The following is a 19,628-nucleotide window of genomic DNA, read 5'->3' on the forward strand; positions in this document are numbered from 1 at the left end:
GGATTTTGTCAAATGATTTTTCTGCATCAATTGATATGACTGTGTGGTTTTCATATCTCAATTTGTTTATGTGATGTATTACGTTTATTGATTTGTGGATATTGTACCATCCTTGCATCCCTGGGATAAATCCTACTTGGTCGTGGTGTATGATCTTTCTGATGTACTGCTGGATCCGATTTGCTAGGATTTTGTTGAGGATTTTGGCATTTATGGTCATGAGGGATATTGGCCTGTAATTCTTTTTAATTGTGTTGTCTTTATCAGGTTTTGGTGTTAGGGTGATGCTGGCTTCATAGAATGAGCTTGGAAGTGTTCCTTCCTCTTGAATTTTTTGGAATAGTCTGAGGAGGATAGGTTTTATTTCTTCCTTGAATGTTTGGTAAAACTCCCCTGTGAAGCCGTTTGGCCCCAGGCTTTTGTTTGCTGGAAGCTTTTTGATTACTGCTCCAATTTCTTCCATAGTTGTTGGCCTATTGAGATTTTTAGATTTTTTTTGATTGAGTATTGGAAGGTTGTATTTTTCTAGAAATATGTCCATTTCCTCTAGGTTGTCTAGTTTGTTGGAGTCTAGTTGTTCATAGTATTTTTTAACAATCCTTTGTATTTCTGTGGGGTCTGTTGTTATTTCATCTCTATCATTTCTGATTTTGTTTATTTGGGTCCTCTCTCTTTGCTTCTTGTTGTGCAGGGCTACAGGTTCATCAATCTTGTTTATCCTTTCAAAGAACCAGCTCTTAGTTTTGTTGATCTTTTGTATTGTTTTTTTGGTCTCTATGTCATTTATCTCCACTCTGATCTTTATTATTTCCTTCCTCTGCTTACACTGGGCTTTTTGCTCTCTTTCTAACTCTTTGAATTGTAGGGTTAGGTAATTTATTATCATTGTTTCTTGTTTTTTGCTCTTGTAGAGCTATGAACTTTCCTCTCAAGACTGCTTTCACTGTGTCACATAGGTTTTGGATTGTTGTGTTTTCATTGTCGTTTGTTGCCATGATGTTTTTTATTTCTTCTTTGATCTCTCTGGTAACCCAGTCATTGTTTAATAGCATGCTATTTAGTTTCCATGTGTTTGATTTTTTTGGATTGTTTTTATTGTAGTTGATTTCCAGTTTTATGCCATTGTAATCTCAGAAGATGCTTCATAGGATTTCAATCTTCTTGAATTTGAAGAGACTTTTCCTGTGCCCCAATATATGGTCTATCTTAATAAATGACCCATGTACACTTGAGAAGAATGTATATTCTGTGGTTTGGGGATGAAATGATCTGAAGATGTCAATTAAGTCCATTTTATCTAGTGAGTCATTTAGGATTGGTGTTTCTTTGCTGATTTTTTGTTTAGAGGACTTGTCCAATGGTGATAGTCGGGTATTAAAGTCCCCTACTATGATTGTATTGCTGTCAATCTCTCCCTTGATCTCCTCCAGAAGTTTTTTTATGTATTTGGGTGCTCCTATATTGGGTGCATATATGTTTACCAGAGTTATATTTTCTTTTTGGATTGCTCCCTTTAGTATTATGAAGTGGCCTTCCTTATCTCTTTTTATGTCCTTCTCTTTGAGATCTAATTTGTCAGATATAAGTATTACTACCCCGGCTGTTTTTTTCATTTCCATTCGCCTGAAAAACCTTTTTCCATCCTTTCACCATCAGTCTGTGTGAGTCTTTTTTTCTGAGGGGGTTTTCCTGTAGACAGCAAATATATGGGTCATGTTTTCTTATCCACTCAGCTACCCTATGTCTTTTGATTGGGGCATTTATTCCATTTACATTTAAAGTTATTATTGATAGATACTTGTCTGTTACCATTTTTATTCTTTACCCGTGTTCCTTCTTCGTTTCCTATTTTTTCTTTTTACAGCAGACCCTTTAGCATTTCTTGCATTGCTGGTTTGGTGGTAATAAACTCCTGTAGTCCTTTTTTGTCTCTGAAGCTCCTAATTTCACCCTCAATTTTTATTGATAGCCTTGCTGGGTACAGTATTCTTGGATTCAGACCCTTCCTTTGCATGACTTTGTATATTTAATTCTTTTCCTTCTTGCCTGATGTGTTTCTGTTGAGAAATCAGTTGCTAGTCTGATAGGGGATCCTTTGTAGGTGACTTTCTGTCTCTCTTTGGCTGTTTTTAAGATTCTTGCTTTGTCATTGGTGTTTGCTAATTTAATTATAATGTGCCTTGGCATTGGTTTTTTGGGGTTCACTTTTTTGGGTACTCTGTGAGTGTCTTGGATTTGTGTGAGTTTTTTCTTTCTTATATCAGGGAAGTTTTCTGTCATTATTTCTTCAAACAGGTTTTCTATTTCTTGCTCAGTTTCCTCTTCTTCTGGAACCCCTATTTTTGTGGATGTTGTTTTGTTTTGTGTTGTTCCAAAGTTCTCTTAGGCTCTCCTTCTTCTTTTTAATTTTTTTTCTAGAAGCTGCTCTGCTTGGGTATTTTTTCTTACCTTGCCTACTAGCTCACAGATGGAGTCCTCTGCTTCTTCTAGTCTACTGTTGATACTTTCTATTGAGTTCTTTGTAACAGTGATGTCATTTTTCATTTCTTCTCGGTTCTTCTTCATTTCCTCTTGGTTTTTACACATGTTGTTGAATTTGTCTTCCATTCTTTTCATCCACCTTATGACCATTTCTCTGAATTCTTTCTCTGACAGGTTGCTTGCCTCCATTTCGCTTACTTCCTTTTCTGGTGATGCCGGTTTTCTTTCATGTGCGGGCTGTTTTTTTGTCTCCCCATGATCTCTCTTTTCCAGGTGTTTGGTTATGTAGTTCTTTCTCTGCTGCATTGATTTAAAAGCACAAAATATAACACAACAAGGCACAACACACAGGGCACTGAACACAAATGTATTCATGATACTAATAACCCCAAATAAAGGTGACCACCAGAGAAAAGAGAATTAGGGGATAAGAAAGAAAAGAAGAAGAAGAGAAAAAGAAAAAAGAGAAAAAGAAAAACAAGGAGTGCAAAAATGAAATTGGGAAAAGGAAAGAGAATGAAATAGAAGAGGGGAAGAAACTATTTATATCGGGAGAAAACTCCAATAGAACAGTCACTAATCCCAACAAATGCCAGCAACACATACCTAGAGATGAATGCAAACTAGAAACAACAACTAATATCAAGCAAGGCTAGGGAAAACAGAAGCAAAAATAACAAACAAACAAAAAAAAGAAAAAGAAAAAGTGAAACAATCTCACAAAGAAGCATAAAAAGACCCAATATAATCAACAATCAAGCAAACAACAACAAAATAACAGAGAGAAAAAGAATTTGGATAGTGAAGAAAGAGAAGAGAGAGGTGTATATGGACTTAGAGCAGGGGATTGGAAATTAGATATATAATCGGTGCAATTTTAACTGGGGTTAAAAAGAATGAATAGGGAAAATCTAAAGCAGGAATAGGGTAAGAGAAACAATAACAAAAGGGGAAAAGTGAGTTTTGGCATAAAGGTAAAGTTGAGATAGAGTAAAATGATGCTAAAAGAAAGATGAAAATAGAATGTAGAACACTAATCCCAAAATAAAATAAAGAGAAAATAAAATGACACTTTAAAAAAAGGTAAAATGGTAGTAGTAATTATACTGGTTAAAAATAAAAAACGTAATAATTAAAAAGGTAAAATCAGGTGAGGAAAAAAGAAAAAGAAATTAGTTTCTTAATTAAAGGGGAAAAAAATACAAATGTGCAGTAGTGAAGGTCCTTCATTTCCTCTATTCTTCTGTTTGGCACGCCTTAGTCCTGCCACGTATTCAGGAGAGTGTTGAAGTTCCCTGTGATACACTGTTCCTCCATGTTGTAAACCACAGTCCTGATTTTAAAGCAGGCAGTATTTCTTTGTTTCCCAGACTCCCTTTATTTGTATTTAGAGAAGAGTCAGTTTGTGGTTCAGCCCCTGGGTGGCAGTGTTTCTGGATTGACCTCCAAGGCTATAAGTCCTCTCTAGCCAGTATTTAGGTTTTGTTCTCCCTATCACACTTAATACTGGTTTGGGAGAGTCGACTGCCCAAGAGCTGGTTCCTTGATCATTACTCCCCACTCTGATTCCCACATTCCACTTTCCCCTGCAGTCTCTGTGAGTGACCTCAGTTGGGCAATCCTATGTATTGGGTTTAATAATCAAAAGCAAAGATTTAAGGAGAGAAAAAAAAAAAGAGCCAGAGTAAGTGCTCAAGCTCGTAACCCTCCACCGTCCAGCTCTGTGAGCAATTCTCCCAAAGTCTCTTTCACACATCCTCTCTCCCCTGGCACTAAGCAGTCAGCACACTGGCAAAATCTGAGGCTGCCTTTTTTGCACCCAGTCCAGCTATGGGCTGATTTTTAGAGTTCCCTTCTGCCAGCAGCCCTGCGGGACCCCTTCCACACTCGCGGATCATGCTGGCCCCAATGGCCGCGGACTTTGTGGGGCGCAGACTTCCCCTGTGCGTGTTCCTCTCTCCAACCTGAATTGCAAACCACACCTTTATCTAGGTGAAATCTGACCTTTCCGTGAGGAGGAGCAGGGCTCATCTGAGTCCACATATTTGCGCTGCTTGAGATCAGGTGTTCCTGGGTTCATAGCTGGTCCCTGAGTGCCTTGGTTGCAGGGTCTCTGGATGTATATGCTTCCGATATCAGCCACTCAAGATGGCGTGGACTCCGAGGCTGAGCAGGCTGCTCTGGGAGAGATTTCAGCAGCAGTGGAAGCTGCTCGGTTGGGGGACCCCGATCCATCAGTCTCCAATAGTCCCCTGGAGTATAGCTATCGCTTTCCCACAAATTTACACTCTCAGTACATCCACATATTCTCCTTTTGTTCTCTCACTCTCATACTGTCTTGCAGTCTGCCTTCCTATCAGCAGCCATATTCTCTCTGGTCCTGATTGGTCAGTTTCTATGCCAGTCAGTGTCTCTGGGCCTATCAACGGTGCCTGATCAGAAAGGTGGGGCTGCTCAGCAGCCCCGTGGAGGCCTGGAGAGAAGTGAAGGCATGGCTGTTGGCCAGGCCATGAGAGAAAGAGAGGCAAGTTCTGATCAATGGCTGCCACAGAGGCTATGGATCAGACCCTGCCTCTCTCTCTGCAGGCCTCTCTCCAGGCCTGATCTGCAGCCCCCTAGGCAGTCAGTGCTGGGTCAGGGCTCCTGCAGTGCCCCAGTCAGTGCTGGGTCGCCATGGCAATCCAGCACTGACTTCCGGTCTGGCCGAGCCTTCGGTGGTAATTGTTATTACAACCCTGGCTCTTTATTATATAGATATGCATTGTATTTTAATAAACCAAAATGGCACAAAAAATTGAAAGTGATACAAAGAGAGTCTTAAATAAATAAAAAGAGAGATAATTCTTTGATCGCAGGACCACTTCATAAGAAATTGTATAGAAAGAATGTCTCTTCAATAAATGGTGTTGGGAAAATAGGACAGGTATATGCATAAATGTGAAATTAGACCACCAACTTACACCATACACAAAATAAACTAAAAATGGATAAAATACTTAAATTCTTGAAAGAAACCATAGGCAGCAAAATCTCAGACATTTCATGTAGCATTATTTTCACCAATACATCCCCTAGTACAAGAGAAACAAAAATAAAAAATGAGCAAATGAGACTACATCAAACTGAAAACCTGCACAACTCACATTTAAGTCTTTACCCATTGTGAGTTTATTCTTGTGTATGGTGTAAGTTGATGGTCTAGTTTCAGTTTTTTTGCATGTACCTGTCCATTTATTGAAGAGACTGTCTTTATTCCATTGTATGCTCATGCCTCCTTTGTCACATATTAATTGAGCTTAATGGCTTGGGTCAATTTCTGGGTTCTATATTCTGTTCCATTAATCTATATGCCTATTCTTGTGTCAATACCAGGATGTATTGACTATAGTGATTTTGTATTAGAACTTGATATCTGGAATTTTGACCCCTCCAACTATGTTCTTCTTTCTCATGATTGCTGTGGCCATTTGGGAATATATATATATATATATATATATATATATATATATATATATTCTATATCTTTAAAATATGCAGTTTGTATTTTAATTTGAATATATAGATTGCTTTGGGTAGTATGGACATTGTAATAATGTTGATTCTACCAATCCATGAACACAGTATATTCTTCCACTTGTTTATATCTTCTTCTATCTTTTTTTCAACATCCTGTAATTTTCTGAGTACATGTCTTTTCCTCCATGGTTAAGTTTATTCCTAAGTATCTTAATTTTTTGTTGCAATTATAAATGGGATTGTTTGTTTAGTGTCTCTTTCTGAGATATTATATGTGTGTATTAAAATGTCAGGGATATCTGGGTGTTAATTTTATATCCTGATACATTGCTGAATTCATTTATTACATTTAGTAGTTTTTTGGTGAAGTGTAGGGCTTTATAAATACAATATTGTGTCATCTGCAAATAATGACTTAAGTATAAGTCATGAAACCATAAAAATCCTAGAGGAAACCACAGACAGCAAAATCTCAGACATCTCTCATAGAAATATGTTTATGGATACATCTACTAGAGCAAGGAAAATAAGAAGAAAATAAACAAATAAGACTACATAAAAATAAAAAGCTTATGCACAGCAAAAGAAATCATCAACAAAATGAAAAGAGAGGCCACTGCATGGGAGAACATATTTACCAATGATATGTCAGATAAGGGGTTAATTTCCAAAATATATAAGGAACTCATACAACTTAACAAAAGGAAGACAAACAATCCAATTTAAAAATGGGCAAAAGACCAAAATAGACACTTCTCCAAAGTGGATATACAGATGGACAAGAGACATGAAAAAATGCTCAAACTTACTAATCTTCAGAAAGATGCAAATTGAGGTATCACCTTAGACCTGTCAGAATGGCTACCATAAACAAATCAGCAAATGATGTGCTGGTGAGGATGTGGAGAATAGGGAACCCTAGTACACTACTGGTGGGAATGCAGACTGGTGTAGTCACTCTGGAAACAGCATGGAGTTTCCTCAAAAAATGAAAAGTGGAATTGCCATTTGACCCAGAGATCCCACTTCTGGGAATATATCCTAAGAAACCAAAAAGATGAATCAGAAAGAATATATAGCAGCATAATTTACAATAGCTAAGATCTGGAAACAGCCCAAGTCTGCATCAGGAGATAAATGGATAATAAAGTTGTGATACATTGATACCATAGAATACTGTGCAGCAGTAAAAAAGAAGGGTCTTTTACCCTTTGAGACAGCATGGAGGGACCTGGAAACTATTATACTAAGTGAAATAAGCTGGTCAGAAAAAGACAAGTATCAAATGATCTCACTTACATGTGGAACCTAATGAGACAAATACACTGATGATCAAAATAGACCCAGAGATATGGATACATAGAACAAACTGACAGATCTCAAAGGAGAGGGGGCTAGAAGAGACAAGAAGAGATTAACCAAGGACCTTAAATGCATATACTCATAGCCCATGGACACAGACAATCGAGTAGTGAAGGTATGGGGTGGGCAAGGTCTGGGTAGAGATGGGCTTGTAGGGGGGCGGGGATTTGGGGATATCTGTAATACTGTCAAAATTTTTAAGAAAGAAAACGAAAGCAATGGTAAGAATTTGTGAAATGAGAAAATTGTGTCTCTTTATAGATTATAGGTTTCTCTACCACATACCTTTTTTGCTCATAGTTTTAAAACCAATCTGCCTGATTATCTAAGAATTTTTGCTCCCTCAATTCAAATGAATCAATTCTTCTTTTTGTTTATTAGAGGAAGACAAAGGAATGTCTGCTAAGGTTGTCCTGTCATGTGTTGCTATAACTGGTGTCACTTTTACAAATGTCATAACTTAATGTGTTGTTCTGCCAATCCAGTATGTCTTTGGCTTTGCTAATGATGCTCCATTTGGACTTCACCTCTGTTTAGATTGTTGTGGTATATGTATGTATTGCCATGGTGATATTCATGTTCTCAGTCATTTTGCCAAATTTAGTTATTTACTTATAATCCTCTTATAATAAAAAATACTATTTTTAGTACTGCACCCTTCACACTCACATACTTGTTAATAATTGTCTATTTTTATAGAGGCTGATACAGAACAAATACTGAATGCTCCTGGAAGAGGTCTAATAAAGGGGAAAGTCAAGACACAATCAAAGAGGCACGCTAGTAAGAACAAGAGTATTTCAAGTCTATTTATGGTTTATTTATCGTCTCAGAAATTTAAGTTTGGATCTTTAATGACCACAGTACCTATATGCTATTATTTTTCATATTTTTTTAAATTTCAGAGTAAGGAAGGGAGAGAGAGACAGACAGAAACATCAATGATGAGAGAGAAACATCAATTGGCTTCCTCCTGACCTCCCACCAGAGATTAAGCCCATAACCTAGGCATATGCCCTGACCGGAAATCGAACCGTGACCTCTTTGTTCATGCATCAATGCTCAACCACTGAACCACACCAGCATGGCACCTATATGCTATTATTACATGATAGAACTTCATAATATCCCTTTATAATTAATGGAATTCTAGCAGCTAAATCAGTAGATAATTAGCTACATAATATGTTTTAGAACTCATTCGTTTAAAGTGATCCACAAAAAAATAATATTGTTGTGAGCTTGGAATATGGTTGTTGGAAGCCTATAAAATGCTGTTCTACTCACTTTCTTTTTCAGATCCTATCATATAGTTACATTGTACTTGCAAAGGCAGAAAAGCTACCTAATGAATGGGATTAGAGGAGGAATTTAGAAAAGGGACATTGCATCGGTTATTAAGTCCCTCCATGTGATTAAACTATCAGGCAAATTTGTAATATCTAAAGTGAAGTAGCAACCTTTAGGAGTTTTTAAAATATAGTTTATAGTATAGACTACTGCTTCCTGTCCTGTTAGATCAGTGCTTAACACACTTCATCAGGATCTTTGACATGGTATCAATGGATGCAGGTAGGTTAACAGCAATCAGGGAAGGAGACAGTAAGAGAAAGGCTTTCATAATACCAGTCATCCAAAAGGTATGGTCTTCTTGCCCAAGTCCGTGCCCTCACAGGAACACACTAAAAGCTTGACATAGCAGGGAAAGACACTTCAGTAAAATATAAAATAGTCTGGCCCTCATCACTCAATAAATGACCAGGCACACAATGACAACAAGCTTCCAACTGGGTGGAGGGAACCCAGTACCCAGATTTGCTGCAATACATTGACTAAAATGCCCAGTTTTTACAACAAAATATGTGAGACATGAAAAGGGACAGTGAAGTGCAAACTACACCTTGTAAACTCCAGGGAATATTGGTTTTAAAAAAATTAGTAAAGTAATGGAAGGATATTGTAAAGATGGGAGCTTGTGATTCTTACCATATTGTTTATCTAGCACATATTTTATTTCCTAATCTTATCCAACCTCCTATCAAATGTTCTTTATAATGCCTCCTTGTTTATTTAAGCATCTCTGCATGCTCGTTTCTATGGCCCATTCCTTTTTACTTATGCCAGTTGAAAAAGAACCAAAGAGTCTCAAATGCATCTACTAATATCTCATTTTGCATTGCTGTAACTCATTACTTTCACAAAATGTAGTTTTGTACTTATTGAAAGTTGTTTTCCTTTTTTATGTGTTCTTATTCATTTTTATAATTATGAAAACCAAGGTAGTTTCTATCTCTTCTTTATATTGCACTAGATGTATATTTGAGCTGCAAAGGTCATAGTGCAACCTTTAACATTTCTCATGGTCTCAGGCATTACAACAAACACATCCATCCCCTTTATAGTGTCAGGTTCATGATAGGTTTCTAACCTTTGGTACTTGCTCTCCTACAACCAACTTTCATTCACAAAACATTAAATACATTGTTTGGCAGAAGTCACCTATTCTAATAATCCCGTTTTCAATATGAACTCCTCTTTAATAATACTCATATTCTTTTCCTTTCATTTTACCTAATTAGCTTTTAAATTCAGCAAAAATGTCAAATCAAATTAAAAGATCAAATAGCTATAATCCCAATGCTGGTACAGTAAAACCTCAATATAATGACCTAATTCAGGCAAGGGGTTGTCCATTAAAGCTGAAATCCTGTTATATAATAAAGTAGGTTTTCCAAGTGCATATATTAAAAAATTGACAAATTAGATAAAGTTTACCTGTTTTTACTTAGGTAGACACATTTGTGTAATTAAAATTAAGTATATATAAAAAGTTTAATTTCTCAGAAATTAATACAGTAATTTCAAATTTATACTGAATGCATGCATTCACCAGTCACTGTCTGTGAGTAAACAAAATGCATATGGCTGGGGCATGGCCTAGTGCAAGTCAGAACATTAGCCAGCACATGTTAAAACTGCTTCAAAAAGTGTGCCATGCAACATGGTCATGAGCTAATCGTTCACTGGACATTGTTTATAAGTGCTGACTCTTGGAATTAAATATGTAGACTATAGCTATAGATATGTAATATGTATGTCAGAAAAATTACTATGGTGTTTTCTTCCAACCTATGGCCTATTAGCTAAAATTTGTTAAAAATAACAGTGAATAATAAGAAAATGACCTGTTAATTTAATTATAAACAAATCTGAGTTAAAAGCATTTTAAAATTAACAAGGTGTAAATTTTCACATATGACATATTGACTGGAAATTTTGTTTGTTAAATCCAAAGTCAGTTAAATCAAAGTCTGTGAAATCAAGGATTAACTATATTGCTATAAATTTTACCCTTTTTACCTCTCCCCAGCTATAATGTATATGTATTAAAGGAACCTGGTAGGCATTTGTTCTTAGACCACAGAGTAAATTATTTTTCTACATCATTGATGCCCACTTGATTTACAATTACATAGCCTAAAAAGTGCATAAAATATTCTTGAGAGAGTCAAAGAATTTCTACCTTATAGTAACTTTCTGTGATGTGGGACCTTGGTTTGTGATTTAACTTGTGAACAAAAATGTTATGCTCCACCTCAAGAGGTATACTCCTACAAGTATGAATGTCCTCTGAGTATAAACTTGGAGGTTATATTATGAACATAAACTCCCCAAAATGATTTAAGTTTGTATAGGAAATAGCCCTGTATAGAAAAAGTACTGGTGCCAAAACCGGTTTGGCTCAGTGGATAGAGCGTCGGCCTGCTGACTGAAAGGTCCCAGGTTCGATTCCGGTCAAGGGCATGTACCTGGGTTGTGGGCACATCCCCAGTAGGAGATGTGCAGGAGGCAGCTGATCGATATTTCTCTCTCATCAATGTTTCTAACTCTCTATCTCTCTCCCTTCCTCTCTGTAAAAAATCAATAAAATATAAAAAAAAAAGAAAAAGTACTGGTTAAGGAATTATGGAACATCAGTTTATATGTCAATTTTGTCATTATCTTGATATGTGTTCTTAATCAAATCACAAAAAATCTCTAAGCCTCCAAATAATGATGCTTATATGATTACTAAGAGCTCTTCAAATTCTAAGTTTTTCTGATTGTGCAATGTCAGACATTTATTATTTTTCTTCTATTACAAATACTAATTAAGTAGTACCATAGACACAATCACACATGTCTATTAATGGTTACCATAAAAAGTGTTTTTGAAATATATTTTATGTTTATAGAGACTGATACGGAACATTTGACAGATACTGTTGGAAACGAAAAAATAATTGCTGAAATCAGGGAACAACTTAGGAGTTATGCTGGTAAGAACAAGAATTTTTCAAGTTTAATATTTATAGATTATGTCTCCTCCAAGATTTAACTAAGTATGGATCTTTAATAACAACAGTAACTATCTGTTATTACTACATGGGTAAAATTTTTAATGAATTCCCTCTTATAATTAGCTAAACTCTAGACTTTACTATCAATAGAAAGCAAGCTAAGTTTTATTGGCTTTAAAAACCCATCAAATTATAAAGTAATCCATAAAATCTAATGCTCTAGTGACCTTAGAATATTTTTAGTGTAAATATTCCCAACTGCTATTCCACTCACTTTCTATTGAAAGGATTAGAAAGGAAAGTTGATATGAATGTGAAAAAGCAAAAAAACTATTTAATATGTGTTATAAGAAGAGAAATATAGCCGATAGGCATTGCATTGGATACCAATTCCCTCTAAATAAGTTGGCCCATAAATGTATACCTCTACTAGACACCTGATGCACGGATTTGTGCACTGGTGGCATCCCTCAGCCTGGCCTGCAGAGATCTGGCTGAAACTGACTCTTCAACATCCCCCGAGGAGTCCTGGATTGTGAGAGGGCAGTTACAGGCTGACATGTCCCAGAATCGGGCTCCCTCTACTCTGGTTCCCAGTGCATCACCCGAGAACCGCAGCTGCCAAGTCACCGCAGCTTGGCAGCTCCTGCATTGAGTATCTGCACCTTGGTGGTCATTGTGCATCATAGCTACCAGTCAGATGGTCAAACAGTTGGATGGTCGCTTAGACTTTTATATATATATATAGACTAGAATAGTATTCTCTAGCTGTGTTACATAATTCACAAATCACAGTACTGTCTTTAGTCCTAGAATAACAGTGTTAGATACATTTCTCTTTGATGTAAGAAATACTGTAGTTATGAACTTTAGTGCAGAATTGATGGTGAAAGTTAGGTTTAGAAGTAGCTGAATATTCATATATAAGCACTGTGTTCTTACTGAAATTTAAGATGAGAGCAAGATTTCCAAAACTTTTCTTTTATCATTTATTTTATTCTTTTCACACTTTTATTCCTGAAAAAAGTATTATTAAAATGAATCAAAAATTATTTACGTAAACAGCTTATAACAGAGAAAAGCTGGTGGTGTAAATATAAAATTGTTTGAAGCAAGCAATTTGTTTTCTGATTTACTCTAAAAAATTTGGTAAATTATGATAAACCATTTTTCTATGTCAATAATTTTCAGGTTTTTGCTTAGGTACACCCAATTACTAATTTTTTTTCTCTTTTTATTGAATTTATTATGGTAACATTCTACATAATAAAAGGCTAATATGCAAATCGACTGAGCGGCAGAAGGACCGGTCACTATGACGGGCACTGACCACCAGGGGGTAGAGCCTCAATGCAGGAGCTGCCCCCTGGTGGTCAGTGCACTCCCACAGGAGGAGTGCCACTCATCCAGAAGCCGGGCTCACTGCTGGTGAGTGCAGCGATGGTGGTGGGAACCTCTCCCACCACTGCAGCAGCGCTAAGGATGTCCGACTGACAGCTTAGGCCCACTCCCCATGGGAAGCAGGTCTAAGCCATCAGTCAGACATCCACTTAGGGTTCCCAGACTGCAAGAGGACACAGGCCAGGTTGAGGGATGCCCCCACCCCAAGTGCCTGGCCTGTGGGGATCAGGCCTAAACCGGCAGGGGGACATCCCCCGAGGGATGTAGCAGTGCACCAAGTAGCAGGTGGCCAGAGAGGAGCCTGAGCCAGCACCACACTGCTTGCACTCATCCCAGCCTGCTGCATCTGCCGCCACCACTTGGTAGCACTGCTGCAGAGTCAAGAGAGGCTCCCTCTGCCACAGCAGTGCATGAACCCGGCTGCTGGCTAAATGCACTGACCACCAGGGGGCAGCTCCTGTGTTGACCATCTGCCCCCTGGTGGTCAGTGTGCATCATAGCAACTGGTAAACCAGTCATTCCGGTTGTTCCAGTCGTTCGGTCGTAATGGTGGCTTAGGCTTTTATATTTATAGATGGTGAATTTATAATTAAATGCTCTAAACAATTAAATGCTCTATTTGATAGAAATTGTCAAGGGGAAAAGAGTTAAAAGGAGACTATAGATCAAAGATAGAAGTGAATACTCTTGTTTAAGGTAAAAATGGGTTGATTTAAAGGTCAAAAATAAGGAAAATGCTATCTAAGAACCCAGAGAAAATAAAGGATTAGAAAATGAACAAAGAGTTTATAGAAATTGGAGTTATAGACAAATGGCCCATCAAACATAAGAAGAAAAAATTATAATTTCAGAAATAAAAAATAATACATGGGAGATAACTAGCATGCAGAGTCATAGTATCTTTGTATAATTTTTTAATTTTAGGTGTGAATTTCTTTAAAAACAGAGATATGTCCACACATCAAGAAGATTTTTTTACAAGTCCTACTACACCAACTAAATTGTCATCAAACATCATCAATATTTCACCCTATAACAATCAAGGTAAAAAATAATATAAACTAAGTATCTAATCACTCAGAATGTTTTGTAGTATACTTTTTAATTTTACCCTTTATAAAATACTTAAAACATCAGAAAATACCTAACACATATAAAAATACTACATTCTAATGATTTCCTTTCTATTCTGTTAAAATCACATTAGCCCCTTTCTCAGCTTTTATCATATGTAGTCATAAACTATATGTAATGATGTTCTATAAAAGTATTTATCAAAATATTTTATTGTGTTCTCTTTACATTTAATTTTCATTATGGAATTCCCACCTTATCTTCTCCTCCACAACACATATTATTCAATTAATTTCATTTTAAAAGTGTATACACACACACACCTTTTTAGAAGAAATTCCTAACTTAAATGTTTTGACTACCTTTTTGTTCTCTAGAGTATTTTTATGCCACTGCAGCTACACTTTTTAAAATACATTTTTAAATATAGCAATTTTGTTGCTGGAATTAGGACATTTGGGATAGCTAGTCTTCTATACCACCTGTATCCAAACATATGTTCAGTTTCTATTTTATTTTAATTTATTTTTAAAATATTTATTGTTGAAAGTATTACATAGGTTCTCCTTTTCCCCCCATATACTTCTTCTCGCTTGCTCCCCTGCCCCAGATCCTCACCACCCCATTGTCTGTGTCCACATGTTATGCATATATGCATATAAGTTCATCAATTGATTTCTTCCTACCCACCCTCTCCTGCCTTCCTTCTGATGTTCAAGAGTCATTCATGCTTCTGTGATACTGGGTTTATTTTTGATCATCAGTTTATTTGGTTCATTAGATTCCACATATGAGTGAGATCATGTGATACGTATCTTTCTCTGACTGGCTTATTTTGCTCATCATAATACTCTCCAGGTCCACCCATGCTGTTGCAAATGGTAAGAGTTCTTTCTTTTTATTGCCTCGTAGTATTCCATTGTGTAGATGTACCACAGGTTTTTACCTATTCATCTGCTGATGGGCACTTAGTCTGTCTCCAAGTCTTAGCTATTATAAATTGTGCTGCTATGAACATAGGAGTTCATATATTCTCTCTGATGAGTGTTAAAGTTTTTTTTAGGAAATATTCATTGGGATAACTGGGTCAAATGGGAGTTCCATTTTTAACTTTTTGAGGAAACGCCATACTTTTTTCTACAGTGGCTGCACCAGTCTGCATTTCAACCAGCAGTGTACTAGGGTTCCCTTTTCTCTACAACATTGCCAACAGTGGTCTTTGGTTGATTTGTTGATGATAGCCATTCTGACAGGTGTGAGGGGATATCTCATTGTCATTTTGTTTTGCATCTCTCGGATGATTAGTGATTTTGAGCATTTTTTCATTTGTCTCTTGGCTTTCTGTATGTCCATTTTGGAGAAGTGTCTATTTAGGTTTTATGCCCATTTTTAATTGGATCTTTTGTCTTCTATTTGCTAAGTCATATGAGTTCCACATATATTTTGGAGATTAAACCCTTATCAGATATATCATTGGTAAATATGTTCTCCCATGCAGTGGGATCTCTTGTTAATTTATTGATGGTTTCTTTTGCTGCACAGAAGCTTTTTATTTTGATGTCGTCCCATTTGTTTATTTTCTCCTTAGTCTCCATTGTCCTAAGAGATGTATCTGTAAGCATATTGCTACGAGAGATGTCTGAGATTTTGCTGCCTCTGGTTTCTTCTAAAAATTTTATGGTTTCACTAAGTACATTTAAGTCTTTTATCCATTTTGAGCTAATTTTTGTGGTATAAGTTGGTGGTTTAGTTTCTTTTTCATTTTCTTATTTAATGTATCTGTACAATTTTCCCAGCACCATTTATTTTATTTTTATTTCTTTTTATTGTTTAAAGTATTACATATGTCTCCTTTTTCCCCTATTGACCACTCCCAGGCCACTCCCATGTCCCTAAACAAGCCCCCACCACCCCAGTGTCTGTGTCCATTGGTTATGCTCATATGCATGCATACAAGTCCTTTGGTTGATCTCTTACATTCCACAACTCCCAGCCCTCCCCTATCTTGCCTCTGAGGTTTGACAGTCTGTTTGGTGCTTCTCTGTTTCTTGATCCATTTTTGTTCATCAGTCTATTTTGTTCATCATATTCAACAAATGAGTGAGATCATGTGATATTTATCTTTCTCCAACTAGCTTATTTCGCTTAGCATAATGATCTCCATGTCCATCCATGCTGTTGCAAATGGTAAGAATTCCTTATTTTTTACAGCAGCATAGTACTCCATTGTGTATATGTACCACAGTTTTCTAATCCATTCATCTGCTGATGGGCACTTAGGCTGATCCAAATCTTAGCTATTGTAAATTGTGCTGTTATGAACAAAGAAATGAATATGTCCTTTCTAATTGGTGTTTCTGTTTTCTTGGGATATATTCCTAGAAGAGGCATTACTGGGTCAAATGGGAGTTCCATTTTTAATTTTTTGAGGAAACTCCAAACTGTTTTCCACAGTGGCTGCACCAGTCTGCATTCCCACCAGCAGTGCATAGGTTCCTTTTTCTCCACATCCTCAAGAGCACTTGTCCTTTGTTGATTTGCTGATGATAGCCATTCTGACAGGTATGAGTTGGTATCTCATTGTTGTTTTGATTTGCATCTCTCAGATGATTAGTGACTTTGAGCATGTTTTCATGTGTCTCTTGGCCTTCTGTATGTCCTCATTCAAAAAGTGTCTATTTAGATCCTTTGCCAATTTTTAAGTTGGATTATTTATCTTCCTTTTGTTAAGTTGTATGAGTTCTCAGAAAATTTTGGAGATTAAACCCTTATCAAAGGTAACATTAGCAAATATGTTCTCCCATGTAGTGGGCTTTCTTGTTGTTTTGTTGATGGTTTCTTTTGCTGTGCAGAAGCTTTTTATTTTGATGTAGTCCCATTTGTTTATTTTCTCCTTAGTTTCCATTGCCCTAGGAGTTGTATTGGTAAAGATATTGCTACGACATATGTCTGAGATTTTGCTTCCTATGGATTCTTCTAAGATTTTTATGGTTTCCCTTCTGACATTTAAGTCCTTTATCCATTTTGAGTTTATTTTTGTTTATGATGAAAGTTGGTGGTCTAGATTCATTTTTTTGCATGTATCTGACCAATTATCCCAACACCATTTATTGAAGAGACTGTCTTGACTCCATTGAATGCTCTTGCCTCCTTTGTCAAATATCATTTGAGCATAATGGCTTGGGTCTATTTCTGGGTTCTCTGTTCTATTCCATTGGTCTATATGCCTGTTCTTGTACCAGTAACAGGCTATTTTGAGTACAGTGGCTTTGCAATATAACTTGATACCTGGTATTATGATCCCTCCAACTTTGTTCTTCTTTCTCAAGATTGCTGCAGCTATTCAGGGTCTTTTTTGATTCCATAAAATTTTTGGAGAGGTTGTTCTCGGTCTGTGAAATATGCCCTTGGTATTTTACTAGGGATTGCATTGAATCTATAGATTGCTTTGGAGAGTATGGACATTTTAATGATGTTGATTCTACCAGTACAGGAACATAGTATATTCTTCCACTTGTTTATATCTTCCTCTAGCTCTTTTTTTTTTCTGGATGCTATAGTTTCCTGAGTGTTTTACCTCCTTAGTTAAGTTTATTCCTAAGTATCTTAATTTTTTTGTTGCAATGGTAAATGTGATTGGTTTGGTTTGATTTGGTTTTTAATTTCTCTTTCTGAGAGTTCACTATTGGTGTATAAAACTGCTATGGATGTTTGGGTGTTAATTTTATATCCTGCTATATTGACGAATTCATTTATTAAATCTAGTAGTTTTTTTATGGAGTCTTTAGGGTTTTCTGTAATCTGTAAAAAATGACAGTTTTACTTCTTCCTTTCCAACTTGGACGTATTTCAATTTCTTCTTCTTTTCTGATCTCTATGGCCAGAATTTCTTGAACTTTGTATAGTAAGACTGGTGAAAGAAGGCATTCCTGTTTTGTTCTTGTTCTTAGGGGAAATGGTTTTTGTTTTTGCCCATTGAGTATGATGTTTGCTGAAGATTTCTCATATATGGCCTTTATTATGTTGAGGTATGTTCCCTCTATTCCCACTTTGCTGAAAGTTTTTATCAAAAAAGGATGTCTGCATCTATTGATATGATCATGTGTTTTTTGTCTTGTAATCTGTTTATGTGCTGTGCCACATTTATTGATTTGCGAATACTATACCAGACTTTTATTCCCGGAATAAATGCCACTTGGTTATGATATATGAACTTTTTAATGTATTGTTGAATCCAGATTGCTAAAATTTTCTTGAGGATTTTGGCATCTATGTTCATCAGGGATATTGGCCTATAGTTCTATTTCTTTGTTGTGTCTTTAACTAACTTTGGAATTAGGGTTCCTTTCTTCTGAATTCGTTGGAGGAAGATAGGTATTAGTTCTTCTTTGAATATTTGGTATAACTCCCCTGTGAATTCATCTGAACCAGGGCTTTTGTTTTCTGGAATTTTTTTATATTACTGCTTCCATTTCATCAGTGGTTATTGGCCTATTTAGATTTTCTGATTCTTCCTGATTGAATTTTGGAAGGTTGTAGTTTTCTAGGAATATGTCCATTTCCTTGGTTGTACCGTTTGTTGGAATTAAGTCATTCATAGTATTTTATTACAATCCTTTGTATTTCTCTGGGGTCAATTGTGATTTCACCTCTTTCAGTTGTGATTTTGTTTATTTGGGTCTTCCGTTTTTGTTTCCTGATGAGTCTGGCTAGAGGTTCATCAACCTTATTTATCTTTTCAAAGAACCAGCTCTTGGTTTTATTGATTTTTTGTATGTTTTTTTGTCCCTATGTCATTTATTTCTGCTCTGATATTTATTATTTCCTTCCTTCTACTTGTTCCTGGCTTTTCTCGTTGTTCTGTTTCTAGTTTGTTACATTATATCACTAGATAACTTATTACCAGTTTTTCTTATTTTTTGAGGTAGTACTATAGTACTATGAACTTCCCTCTCAGGACTACTTTCACTGTGTCCCATAGATTTTCGATCATTGTGTGTTCATTTTCATTTGTTTCTAGGATATTTTTTATTTCTTCTTCGATCTCTTTGGTAACCCATTCATTGTTTAATAAAATGCTATTTAGCCTCCATGTATTTGAGTGTTTTTATTGTAGCTATTTTCTAATTGCAAGCCATTGTGGTTGGATAAGATGCTTGATATAATTTCAATCTTCTTGAATTTGTAGAGGTTTAATTTGTGTTCTAACATGTGGTCAATCTTTGAAAATGCCCAGGTGCGCTTGAAATGAATGTATATTCTGTAGCTTTGGGGTGGAATGTTCTGAAGATGTCAGTTAGTTCCATCTGTTCTAGAGTGTCATTTAGGCTTACCGTTTAATTGTTGATTTTTTGTCTAGAATATTTATCCAGTGATGTCAATAGGGTATTAAAGTCTTCTACTATGACTGTATTGCTGTCAATCTCTCCCTTGATATCCTCCAGAAATATCCTA

Source organism: Myotis nattereri (genome assembly GCF_964212035.1).
Source record: "Myotis nattereri genome assembly, chromosome: 1".
NCBI lineage: Eukaryota > Metazoa > Chordata > Mammalia > Chiroptera > Vespertilionidae > Myotis > Myotis nattereri.